Source organism: Strigops habroptila, chromosome W (genome assembly GCF_004027225.2).
Source record: "Strigops habroptila isolate Jane chromosome W, bStrHab1.2.pri, whole genome shotgun sequence".
NCBI lineage: Eukaryota > Metazoa > Chordata > Aves > Psittaciformes > Psittacidae > Strigops > Strigops habroptila.
The window spans coordinates 1,950-16,402 of NC_044301.2; positions in this window are offsets into that span (position 1 = coordinate 1,950).

Here is a 14,453-nt window from a genome sequence, read left to right on the forward strand (position 1 = left end):
CCCGAGCAGTGATCTGGGCCTTCCGGGTAACTCCCCCCTGTTTATATTCTGGGCATGACGTGCTGTGGTATGGAATACCCCTTTTGATAGTTTGGGTCAGGTGTCCTGTCTCTGCTTCCTCCCGGCTTCCCCTCCTCCCTGGCAAAGCATGAGACTGAGAAAGTCCTTGGTTGGAATAAACATTACTTAGCAACAACTAAAAACATCAGTGTTATCAGCGTTGTTCCCAGGCTGAAAGTTAAAAAACACAGCACTGCACCAGCTACTAAGAAGGAGAAAAATGACTGCTATAGCTGAACCCAGGACAATCTGCTCCATCATATTACAAGGCACCAAGGTGGCACTTACCAGCCTGTGCTTCCATGGGTCTTCCTTGTTTCCCTTTTTAAAAACGGGGGTTATTTTTCCCCTTTTCTACTCAGCAGGAACTTTACTGGACTGCCACGTCTTCTCAAATATGATAGTTAATCCCTTGGCAACTATATCCGCCTGTTCTCTCGGGACCCACTGATTCATCTTGTCAGGTCCCATGGACTTGTTCGCCTTCCCATTTCTTATATGATCTCAAACCTGATCTTCTCCTTCAGCAGGTGGCTCTTCATTCTCCCAAGTCCCTGCTTTTGCCTTATGCAATTTGCACAATGTGGCTGGAGCTCTTGCAGAGAACCTTGGCCTTCTCCATGTCCCAGGTAAACAGGTCTCCCATTTCCTTCCAGAGGTGGCCCACATTTTCCCTCATCTTCCTTTTATCCCCGATTTACCTATAGAAGCTTTTCTTCTTGCCCTTAATGTCTTTGGCCAGATTGAGTTCTTTCAGGTATTTAATTTTCCTTACCTGGTCCCTGGCTACTCTATTCCTCTATCTTCTTCCCAGGCTACCCATTCTTGCCTTTACCCTTTGTAGGCCTTCTTTTTGTGATGGAGTTTTTCCAGGAGCTCCTTGCTCATCCACACAGGCCTCCTGGCATTCTTTCCTGACTTCTTCTTTGTTGAGATGCATTGGTCCTGAGCCTCGAGGTGAGCCTTGAATATTAACCAGCTTTCTTGGGCCCCTCTTCCCTCCAGAGCTTTATCCCATGGCACTCCACCAAGCAGATCCCTCAAGAGGCCTAAGTCTGCTCTCCTGAAGTCCAGGGTAGCGAGCTTGGTGCACATCCTTTTCACTGCCCTAAGGATCTCAAACTCCACCATTTTGTGATCACTTCAGCCAAGGCTGCCCTCCAGCTTTGCATTCCCCACCAACCCCTCCCTGTTGGTGAGGACAAGGTCCAGCATAGCCCCCCCTTGTTGGTTCCTCTATCACTTGGAGAAGGAAGGAACCTCCTGGATTGCTTGTGCCCTGCTTTGTTGTCCCTCCAACAGATATCAGGATTGTTCAAGTCCCCCATGAGGACCAGGGCTTGTCAACGTGAGGCTGCACCTATCTGTCTATAGAGGGCCTCATCCACTCATTCTTCCTGGTTGGGTGGCCTGTAACAGACCCCCACTGTAATGTTCCCTGTCCCTGCCCTCCCTTTAATCCTGAGCCATAAGTTCTCAGTTGGCTCCTCATCCATACCCAGGCAGAGTTCTTCGCATTCCAGCTGGTCATTGACTTAGAGGGCAACCCTCTCCTCATCTCTCCAGCCTGTCTGTCTTTCCTGAAGAATCTGTATCCTTCCATTCCAACACTCCACTCATAGGAGGTGTCCCACCATGTCTCCATGATGCCAATGAGGTCATAGACCTTCAGTTGTGTGTACACCTTTAACTCCTCTTGCTTATTCCCTGTGCTACATGCATTTGTATAGAGGCATTTCAGTTAAGCCCCTGATGATGCTGGGTTATTGGCTGGAATGGCTGGAAGTCCTTTGTGCTGCTCATCAGGTGCTCCCTTGGTGACCTGTGATCCCTCTCCAGACTCTGGGCATCTCCTACTGACACCAGCACCAGACTGGTAGGAGCGGGATGGATTGAGGTTCCCTTCCCCTGGCAACTTTAGTCTTCTTCACTAGCTTGGCAAGCCTGTAACCGAAGATGCTGACAGGTGGACCCCATCAGCCCCCAGCAGACCAGGTTTCTCAAAGTGAGTCCCCTGGTCTAAGTAGCCAAACTTCTGGCTGTAGCATCAGTCCCGTAACCCCAGATTTGAATGGCCATTTCAAACCCCTTCCCTTTGACTGGGAGGACTGATAAGAAAACTACCTGTGCTCTGGAGTCCTTGACCACTGCTCCCAGGGCTCTGTGATACTTCTTGATACTCTTCAGACTGTTCCTGGCTGTGTCAGTGGTGCCCATGTGAAACAACAGCAGTGGGTAATAGTCATTGGGCTGTATGACGCTTGGTAGTCTCTCTGTGATATCCCTGATGCGAGCCCCCAGTAGGCAGCAGACCTCTCTGGAGAGTGCATCAGGCCAGCAAATGGGTGCCTCTGTACCTCTCACAAGAGAGTCACCTACTACTATCACCCGTCACCTGTTCCTACTTGTGCTTGTTGTTATCCATGGTGCAGACTGGTCTGCTGTACTTACCTCTAGTGTCTCTCCTGCTGTATTCTTCACCAAAATTCAACTACACAAATTGCACGACTGTTCTTCTGAAAATCTGATCCTAATCTCAAGTGTATATTTCAAAGTTCAATTTATTGGATTTCCATAACAGACCATGGCACTTATTACTAGTAGTGTCATTCTGCAAGCATTTTTGTTCTCATGAATCTCTAGTTCTCAATTTTGCACTGAGGTAATTAAAACAGATGAGTTAAAATGTGTGTCATGGTTTAACCCCAGCCAGCAGCTAAGTACCACACAGCCACTTGCTCACACACACTCCCCCCCCCCAGTGTGTCGTCAGCATTATTCTCAGATGAAAGCCAAAACACAGCACTGCACCAGCTACTAGGAAGAAAAATCACTCTATCCCAGATGAAACCAGGACAAATGTGAAAATTGCTTTCATAAAACTCATAAAAACTAGTAGATTGAAACAACTAACAGTTTTTTTCCTGTTGCTCCTAAAGTATTTTATTTTAAACTATATATTCTAATTATATGTCCGATAGATGCATTCAGATGATAAGTTCATTTTATCCTGTTCAGACTTCAACTGAATCATGAAACCTTTATTGTCCTAGTAAAGAATGAAAAATTGTACTTAAAACCAATGCCAGTCCTATATATTTACTAATTCTTTATTATCGTAAATCCAATATTGTGATAGACCCAAGATAACACTGAGAGTTAATCTGTTAAACATAGCTTACAGCTAAATGGGGATCTGTATCATTCCACTGGAAAGGGCAGAAATGCAAAGTAGCCCTTTCCACCATCATCTACAAAAAGGCTGCAATTCTACTTGGCATTTTCATGAGCTGCCCAAGGCAGGGAGAAGTGAGCCATTCTTTCCTCTGCTCATGTGTAAAAGAAAAGCTGGCTCCAAGCAAGCACCTGCAGATGTGGTTCCCTAAGAAAGGTACTTTGCCTTCATTATAACTTGTAGAAAGAAATAACTTCCATTTGTCTTTTTTCCATTTGTCTCAAGAAAATTAACTAGGTCAACTTTTAAAAGAAAATGAATTGTGTCTTTGAAATGAAATAACAAATATAATAAAATGTTGTAAGACATTCCTTAAAAATTCCTATTTTTCCCTAAAAGCGTATGTGGTTTTGCTCTGATAAAGTTCTGTCCTTCTCATCAGCAAAAAGCAAGTCACCTAAGACTTAAGAGAACCTTGTAACTGTACAGAGGAAGCTATGTCTATGAATACTGAGTATTAATCTTAGATCTAATCTTATAGTCTATTAGTATCAAGCAGGATGTTTAAATACTTTCCAATTCCCCTCTTAACAGGATTATCTATCAAGATTACATTTTATCTATTTCATTATTCACTCTGGCGATGAAACTGTCTTCCTATCCTATCACAAATGACCTGCAAATATCCAGGCTGGTCAGTGGTGATCAACAGTATGTCATTTCATTGTGTACAGATGGCAACAGTATCTGGAAGCAGAAATTTTGCTACAAACTCTCCTGAGAGTAGCATATTAAAATATTGCCTTTGTGGAGGGTTGATGTGGATGTGGTAGGCCACTTACCATTTAAACAAATGTTGACATACTTAAAGGTTTTAAATATATCAACCTTTAAGTTACTAAATTACAGAGGTGTGTGTAATATGTATACACTGGTACAATACACCATAGTATATACCATGGCTGTGAAAAATAAAAAGCAGCGGTTGATGCCCCATGTGTAGAAACCATATGTTATTTCTGTAGCTGCTCCTTGTGCATTGTGCTATTTTTCTAAACAAACTTAACCATGAAAATCTGTAGGATACACTTAATATATTCAAAACACAGAAATGCTTCCCTATCCTGCTGTCATAGTATCATAGTATCATGGTATACAGAGGGAAAATATCAGGCAAAGAACGAACTATTTCAAGAACATTAGAATTTCCTAATAAACAGTAAAAAGGAGGAGGTAAATGAATTTGACACTTCTGATGCGCAAACATGACAAAAGGGACGGGTGCCATAGTCAAACACTACTTTTGAAAAAAAATGTGAGTACGAGTATTTGCATTGAGTAGCTCATAGCCCAGAATAAAGCCTTTATGTTCTTTCACTGAATATTTGTCCAGGGTTCAGCTATAGCAGTCATTTTTCTCCTTCTTAGTAGCTGGTGCAGTGCTGTGTTTTTTTAACTTTCAGCCTGGGAACAACGCTGATAACACCGATGTTTTTAGTTGTTGCTAAGTAATGTTTATTCCAACCAAGGACTTTCTCAGTCTCATGCTTTGCCAGGGAGGAGGGGAAGCCGGGAGGAAGCAGAGACAGGACACCTGACCCAAACTAGCCAAAGGGGTATTCCATACCACAGCACGTCATGCCCAGTATATAAACCGGGGGGAGTTACCCGGAAGGCCCAGATCACTGCTCGGGTCGGGCTGGGTATCGGTCGGCGGGTGGTGAGCAATTGTATCCTCTCCCCTTGTTATTTCACTAATCATTATTATCATTGGTGGTAGCAGTAGTGGTTTGTATTATACCTTAGTTGTGGGACTGCTCTTATCTCAACCCGTGGGAGTTACATTCTTCCGATTCTCCTCCCCATCCCTCCGGGAGCGGGGGGGAGGAAGAAGGGGGGGGAGTGAGCGAGCGGCTGTGTGGTTCTGAGTTACCGGCTGGGCTCAAACCATGACAGTTCTTTGTGGCACCCAACGTGGGGCACGAAGGGTTGAGATAACAACAGATCTGACCAGAGTATGTCTAATCATATTTGTGATAAGCATTCATTGTTACTACTCGTCACAATGGTGATTTATTTGCTCTCATATGTGTTGCACTTGATCTCAGAGTTTCAGCATGTCGTACCTTACTTAGAGCCAGTATTTGCTGTTTTGGTGTTTATCAGCTGGGGGGCCTGGGCTAAGTTTCTTGTTTCACTGTACTTCATGGTAATGACTTGTAATACAATAGACTTATTGATCATGAAACTGCTCTGGCTTGCGTTCCCAGCGTGGGCATCACCTCCATACTTTGGGAGGTATATAATGAAATTTTTTAGAAATTACATATCTTTTTTTTCTCCTTAGGGGGTCAACCTAGGAAGGAGGCATTCCCTTACACCCCCCGCTCCCCCACCAGGCTATTTACAACAGCATTGGTGAGTTCTGAAGGTTTTGGATGGCCTTCGAATACCCTTGAGACCTGCCTGCTGATTTTGCTGGGGATCAGCATGTTGCCAAACATACGGAGTGTGTTTTACCCATGGCCATCCCGCCCTGGGAACACCCTATTTCATCTGATCAAGAAAGTTAAGCAGTGTCGGGTTCAAATCTGGTCTAGGGTCAGACAATGATATAGGAGGACCACCAAGAGATTTTCCCCAAGGCTGGACAGTCATGAGTGGCAGGGCGTGTGGGATAGTATGGGCAAGTATCTAGGCCAGTGGGCCCCTCCAGTGCTTTGGAACTTCACCCCTGAACAAGTGCAAAATCTGGAAAAACTAGTAAAACACTGAAACGAGGTGTGCTGTCATCCTGGTTATACCAGAGAGGGACAAATCATGGCAACGTGCTGGGGCTTGGCCTATGCCTGCAGAGCCCTGCTCAACACTAACCTTCAAAGGGAAAAAAATGCCTCTGGATCTGATGGCAAAGCAACAGACAACGCAGCTATGCCAACACCAAGCACAGCAGCTACACCAACCCTAGTGACAAGCACAGCAGCTACTCAAACCCTGACCACAACAGACAACACAGTTACTCCAACTCCAAGTACAGCAGCTACACCAACCCCAGTGACAAGCACAGTAGCTACTCAAACCCTGACAGCAACAGACAACACAGCTACTCCAACACCAAGCACAGCAGCTACACCAACCCCAGCAACAAGTACAGCAGCTACTCAAACCCCAACAGCAATAGACAATGCAGCTGTTGGTGTTACTCAACTGTCACGCATAGCAGCTGCACCAACCCTGGCAACAGGCACTGCAGCCACTCCAACCACAGCGATAGACACTGCAGCTAAACCGAATGGCCAATTTGTGACAATATCGGTTGCCCCTGTAAGCAAAAGCAAACGAGATGCACAAAATGCAACCCGTGTAGTGAAGAAAGATGAAGTCCCAATGCAATCACTACAGGGGACAGCATGTGAACAAGAGTTACTGTGGGAGGTGAAGGCAATGGGATCTGCATGATGAGCTTGAGCAACACTCTGAATACAAGCTATGAGGCCCTGATACCAAATAAGCCTTGGGAAACAGATAAGCCAGGATGTTGAAAAACAGGGAGTGTAACAAAGAATTTTAATTGAAGGCCAGATGTGAAGCAAGGAGGCTGAACTGTCGCCGCGTGAACAGCGTGTGATCAGCATTGTGATTGGACTATTGTACGCATGTTTAACCTATGGGATTTTCACAGAATCCAATGAGATTAAGCGTGGCATGCCCAGGCATGTTGAGAAGGTACCGAATGAGGGTATAAAAGGGGTTTGATTGTAATAAAGTTTGTCTCAGTATCCTCACCGACCTGAGTCCATGTCTTTTGATACGCCACAAATGGCGCCCCAACGTGGGGCATAACGGCTAGCGGTCGTTACGGTGGCATAGCTCAGCTGAACTACAGGACTAAACGCTGAAAGGAAGCGTATCCAGAGTGCTCTATTACCTATCGCTGGACGAAGGTAAGCAGCTGAGAACTATGGGGACTGCTTTAACAAAAGAACAAAGAAGTGTTTTACAAGTCTTTACTAATATTCTTAAGAAGTATGGGAAGAAAATAGATGAGGAAGAATTGAAACGTGTTCTTCTATGGGCATCAAAAGCTGACCCATTTATTAATTCCACTAATATTTATACCCCGGAGATTTGGGACAAAATTGGTGTTTATCTGTGGGACTGTGCCACAAAAAATGATAAGGTTGCTGCTGCTTTACTGACCCCTTGGTGAACTATTTTTGAAGCTTTAAAAGCTCATGTTGGCTCACAATCAAAGGAAGTAGAAGCAGCACTTTCGGCTCCCCCTCCGCCCCCCTCTTTGGCGGACCCTGCTGTAAGAGCAAAACCTCAGCCTGTTGCTGCGGCTCCTGCAGTTCTGCCTCCTGATAATTCCTATGATAACCCAGATGACCCTTTTGACCCAGGGATTATTGATCCGGAAAAGGAGCCTGATTTATATCCCCCAGACCCTCATGATAAATGGGCAGCTGTAAGGGGAGAAGCGAGACGAGTGGGAGATGCGGATGTACTGTGTGCTTTCCCTGTCATGTATATGCCTGATCAAGATCCGCGATAGGAAGGTCTCTAGTATGCTCTTATCAAAGATATCAGATGAACAGTGACGGACCATGGACTTGGGGCTCCGTATACAACTCATTTGATACAGACTCTCTGTGATACTCATGTATTTACCACAAATGACTTTAAAATGTTGTTTCGTTTGATGTCAAACATGCAATATACTATGTGGGAATTGAAAATGAGACAGCTTGCAGATGCCCAGGCTGCTGAAAACGTAATGTTAGAGGCACATGACCCACTGCGAGCGGTCACTGCTGATGTATTACTGGGGCAAGCTGATTTTAGTAGCAATGCTGCAGAAGCTAGGATTTGCCAGGCGGGCTTGCAGCAAGTTAAACAATTGGCACTTCGTGCCTTGAAAACTGTCCCTGAAGCCGGTAAACAGAGACAGCCTTTTGTTCGAATCAAACAAGAAACAAATGAACCATTTATGAAATTTTTAGACCGACTTAATGAGGCTCTGGAAAAACAGATCGATTGAGGATATGAGAGCTTTACAACCTGGGCTCCCCTCACCAACGTTACCACAGACATGGACTCTTATAGTCATCGACTTAAAAGATTGTTTTTTCACGATACCTCTTGCTCCGCAAGATGCACCATGATTTGCCTTTTCTGTACCTTCTATCGATGCTGCGGAGCCGTATAAAAGATACCATTGGAAGGTGTTGCTGCAAGGCATGAAAAACAGTCCCACATTATGCCAACAATTTATAGCAGCAATTTTAAGTCCGATACGAGAACGTTTTGAGAATGTTTTGATCTACCATTATATGGACGACATCTTAATAGCTGCGGAATCAAAACAAACAGCCCAAAAGGTGAAACAGCAAGTGATCGAAGCAGTATCAATGAAAGGGCTCAAAATTGCAGAAGAAAAAATTCAAGAAACTCCACCTTGGAAATATTTAGGATGGAAAATATCCGAACAAAACATTCAACCTCAAAGTGTCACCCTATGGACAGAAATAAAGACTTTAAATGATTTGCAAAAGCTTTTAGGAACTATAAACTGGATCCGTCCTCTTTTAGGAATATCTACTGAAGAACTCCATCCTCTCTTTAAACTATTGAAGGGAGACCCGTGTTTAACGTCTCCTCGAAGACTTACCTCCTCTGCAAGAGTTGCCCTTGATAAAGTGGTTACAATATTGACTGGTCAGGTCGCTCATCGGCAAAAAATGAACTGCCCTATTAGCCTTTTTGGTTTTTATTCATCTTTTCAACCCTATGGGCTTTTAGCACAGTGGGTTCCACAAGACATACATCCATTGATTATCCTAGAATGGATATTTTTACCACATAATTTTGGAAAAACAGTTACAACAGCAATTGAAATGATAGCTATGGTTATCCAGAAAGGAAGAGAGTGGTTATTGATTCTAGATGGTGTTGAACCTAATATAATCTATTTGCGTCTTGATACCAAACAGTTAACCTTTTTAACTCACCAGTCTTTTGTTTTTCAGTGTGCCCTAGCGGATTTTATGGGATAGATAAGTATTCACTTCCCAGGACACAAAATTATACAATCCCTACACTCTCTTCCCCTTTTACCTACTGCACATTCAGCTATCACACCAATAGCTGAAGCACTCACAGTATTGACTCATGGGTCTGGCAGAACAGGTTGCGCAGTAACAGTTTGGTGAGACAGTGAAGAAAACTGGAAAAGTGATATACATATTGTTACAGGATCACCTCAGATAGTAGAACTCTCTGATGTAGTACGTGTTTTCAAATTATGGACTACTCCAATAAATATTATCACAGATTCTGCCTATGTGGCAGGTCTTGTTTCTAGGCTAGAACATGCCTTTTTGAAGGAAGTCTCCAACAGAATCTTATTCGCCCTTCTCTGGGAGCTCAAGTGGCTCCTGGATCAACGGACGCACTCATATTTCATACAACACATATGCTCACATACCTCCCTACCCGGACCCATGAGTGAAGGAAACACACAGGCTGACAGGCTTGCAGGTATTACAGTCTTACCTGACCGTTGTGCACAAGCTCGTTTATCCTATGAATTTTATCATCAAAATGCAAAAGCTCTGCAATGTACTTTTCAGCTGACTCAGGACCAGGCGAGACAAATCAAACAATCGTGTCCCGATTGTCAACAAGTTTTGCCTGCACCGACAATCGGAACTAATCCTCGAGGTCTTTCATCACTTGAAATTTGGCAAACAGATGTTACTCATGTACCAGAATTTGGCAAATACAAATATGTCCATGTTTCTATTGACACCTTTTCATCTTGTATTTATGCATCGGTACACCCAGGCGAAAAGGCCAAAGATGTCTGTCGACATTTTATTGTAGCCTTTTCCTCCCTGGGAGTCCCAAAACCCATAAAAACCGATAATGGCCCAGGCTATACAGCGCACAAAACACAGACATTTTTTCAACAGTGGGGAATTCAACATACTACAGGTATTCCACATTCTCCCACAGGTCAAGCCATTATCGAATGTGCACATAGCACTCTTAAAATCATGTTGCAGAAACAAAAAAGGGGGAGTTTAGGGTTAACCCCACAAGAACGTATAGCTAAAGCCTGTTATGCTTTGAACTTTTTAAATCGCTGGATGGAGGATGGACCTCCTATACAGTGCCATTTTGGGGGTTCTAAGGATCTTAGACAGGAAAAAGCTCATGTAAAAGTACGAAACCTTGAAACCCATGAATGGGAAGGCCCATTCCCCTTAATAACCTGGGGACGAGGCTATGCTTGTTTTTCCACAGATAAAGGACCTCGTTGGGTTCCTGCACTATGGGTCTGTCCAGCCTTGTCCTCTGCCTCCTCATCGCAGAAGGATTGACCAGGCCATGGATCCCCAACCAGCCAAAAGAAAACGTCTGGGTGACATTGGCTAACGTGACCAGACAGGACACTCTGTGCCTGTCTGTTGCAATGCCTATGAACCCATTTAGCACGTGTCTGGTGGGATTGCCATTGGACGATTGGATGCGTCTCGTTGATACACCCCTCATCAATGTATTCATGAAAAAGGGAAAACCTGTGGACACATGGGACGGCTGGATGCCAAGTCGGCTGTTAGTCTCTCTAGAACCCCAAGAAATTGATTTGTTAGGTTCTGTTAGAATGGATGAATGTTTGTATTTTAATTATACAGGTCAGAATCAATCATTAATTCAAATTGTTAACTCTTCTTTGTCTGTCTATCAAAATGCTTCTATATGGTGTAATCATATGTCTGTTAACGTTTCTCGCTCCTCTAATAGTCCTCTATTGCTTCCCCAAGGCGTCTTTCTAATCTGCGGAGATCGAGCATGGCCTGGTATCCCTTCTCACCTACGAGGAGGCCCTTGTAGTTTAGGCAGATTAACAATGTTAACCCCAAATATTTCTATGATACTGAATTATACTAGATTCCACCATCTCCGCAGGTTAAAAAGATCTGCTCATGCTTTTACTCCTGACTGCAAAGACACAGCTACATTCTGGAGTCCTGCAGAGATTCTCAGCATCCTTTTTTGCACCAGGAGTAGCCGCTGCACAAGCTCTTGCAACTCTAAACAAATTAGGATGTTGGCTTGCAAAGCAAACAAATGCCACATCTAATGCTCTTTCCAGTCTCCTCCTTGATACCGATTCCGTAAGACATGCAAGCTTACAAAATCGGGCTGCCATAGATTTTCTTCTCCTTGCCCATGGTCATGGGTGTGAGGACTTTGAAGGTCTATGTTGCATGAAAATTTCAGACCACTCTGAATCAGTTCACAAAAGTATACAAACTCTTAAAGAACTCACAGGAAAACTTCAGGTTGAGGATGACTGGAACCCTTTTTCAGGTTTATTTGCTGGAATAAGAGCATGGGTAAAAAAATTGATTGTATTAGGAGCTCTTATTTTGTTAGTGTTTATTAGTCTATTAATTTGTATTCCTTGTTTAATGAAACTTAGGCAATCTCTTATTGATCAAGCCCTCAAACAGGTATTGATAGTAGATGTAAAAAACAAAAAAGGGGGAGATGCGGGAGGTGAAGGCAATGGGATCTGCATGATGAGCTTGAGCAACACTCTGAATACAAGCTATGAGGCCCTGATACCAAATAAGCCTTGGGAAACAGATAAGCCAGGATGTTGAAAAACAGGGAGTGTAACAAAGAATTTTAATTGAAGGCCAGATGTGAAGCAAGGAGGCTGAACTGTCGCCGCGTGAACAGTGTGTGATCAGCATTGTGATTGGACTATTGTACGCATGTTTAACCTATGGGATTTTCACAGAATCCAATGAGATTAAGCGTGGCATGCCCAGGCATGTTAGGAAAGTACCGAATGAGGGCATAAAAGGGGTTTGATTGTAATAAAGTTTGTCTCAGAATCCTCACCGACCTGAGTCCGTGCCTTTTGATACGCCAAAAGTTACCACTACGTGGATCAGAGGAAGACAAAGAAGAAGAAGAGGTGACTTCTCGACCCCGGACCTTGACCGAGCTGCAGAATATGCGAAAAGATTTCACCTGTCTTCCAGGGGAGCACATTGTCACCTGGTTGCTCCGATGCTGGGACAATGGGGCCAATGGTCACGAACTAGAAGGTAGGGAAGCGAAGCAGCTGGGATCACTTTCTAGGGAAGGAGGAACTGACAAAGCGATCGCAAAGAGAAGCGAGGCCTCAGCCTTTGGAGGCGGCTATTGGCAGCTGTGAAGGAAAGGCTCAGCCAAGTGGACCACGCTAGAGAGAGGCATCCAGTCCCTGAGGGAATCAGCCATTCTAGAGATGATCTATCGTAGGCCGGATGCCAGGAACACATCCGTAGATCCAGATGAAGTTGAATGTACACGACCCATGTGGCGGAAACTTACACGGAGTGCGCCATCATCATATGCCCACACATTGGCATCAATGACCTGGAGTGAGGTAGCACCAGCAACAGTGGATGACATGACTCGTCAACTCCGAGAGTGCGAAGACAATCTCACCCCTTCCATCATTTCAGCTGTGGAAAAACTGTCCCAGGAGTTCAAACAATTGAGAGACGATCTATCCGATCTATCCAGCTCCCCACGTGTACCAACCCATGTCTCAGCTATTAACAGAAGGCGCCCTACTGCTAGAGAGAGAAAATATAGGAGGTACATGCCATGGGCCACCCTATGGTTTTACCTGTGGGATCACGGAGAAGACATGAGAAAGTGGGATGGAAAACCTACCTCAGTTCTGGAGCAATGGGTGCGTGAACTGAAGAGGAGAACAACGGTCAAGGACGATCCTCCCAGGAAAGCGGCTGCTCCAGTCTCTGGTGAGCAGTTTCCCAGATGGAGTGGAAGAGCTGATTTTACTCCAGCTCCTGTGATAAGGAATACTAATCCCTTTCTACAAGACAGAAGTGGAGAATTTTGTGATCACTATTACAGGGGCCCTCCCTCCATCCAGGTGGAGGAGAGGGATAATCGGGTTTACTGGACTGTGCGGATCAGATGGCCTGGCACATCAGTCCCACAGAAGTATAAGGCTCTAGTAGATACCAGTGCACAGTGTACCCTGATGCCATCAAGGTATCAAGGGGTGGAAGCCATTTGTATTTCTGGAGTGACAGGAGGAACCCAAGAGTTGACTGTACCAGAGGCTGAAATCAGCCTGACTGGGAGGAAGTGGCAAAAGCACCCCATTGTGACTGGTCCAGGGGCTCCATGCATCCTTGGCGTAGACTATCTCAGGAGAGGGTACTTGAAAGACCCAAAAGGGTATAGATGGGCTTTTGGTATAGCTGCCTTGGAGACAGAGGAAATTAAGCAGCTGTCCACCTTGCCCGGTCTCTCAGAGGATCCTTCTGTTGTGGGGTTGCTGAAGGTCGAAGAACAACAAGTGCCAATCGCGACCACAACAGTGCACCGGCGGCAATATCGCACCAACCGAGACTCACTGATTCCTATCCATAAGCTGATCCGCAGACTGGAGAGCCAAGGAGTGATCAGCAGGACCCGTTCACCCTTTAATAGCCCCATATGGCCAGTGCAAAAGTCTAATGGAGAGTGGAGACTAACAGTAGACTATCGTGGCCTGAATGAAGTCACACCATCATTGACTGCTGCCATATCGGACATGCTAGAACTTCAGTATGAACTGGAGTCAAAGGCAGCCAAGTGGGATGCCACAACTGATATTGCCAATGCATTTTTCGAAATCCCTTTGGCAGCAGAGTACAGGCCACAGTTTGCTTTCACTTGGAGGGGCGTCCAGTACACTTGGAACCGACTGCCCCAGGGGTGGAAACACAGCCCTACCATCTGCCATGGATTGATCCAGACTGCACTGGAACAGGGGCAAGCTCCAGAACACCTGCAATACATTGATGACGTCATCGTGTGGGGTGATACAGAGGAAGAAGTTTTTGAGAAAGGGAGGAAGATAATCCAAGTCCTGCTGAAGGCCGGTTTTGCCATAATACGGAGGAAGGTCAAGGGACCTGCACAGGAGATTCAATTTTTGGGAATAAAATGGCAAGATGGACATCACCAGATCCCCACAGATGTGATCAACAAGATAATAGTATTGTCTCCACCAACTAACAAGAAAGAAACACAAGCTTTCTTAGGTGTTGTGGGGTTCTGGAGAACGCACATCCCAAATTACAGTCTGATTGTAAGCCCTCTCTACCACGTGACCCGGAAGAAGAATGATTTC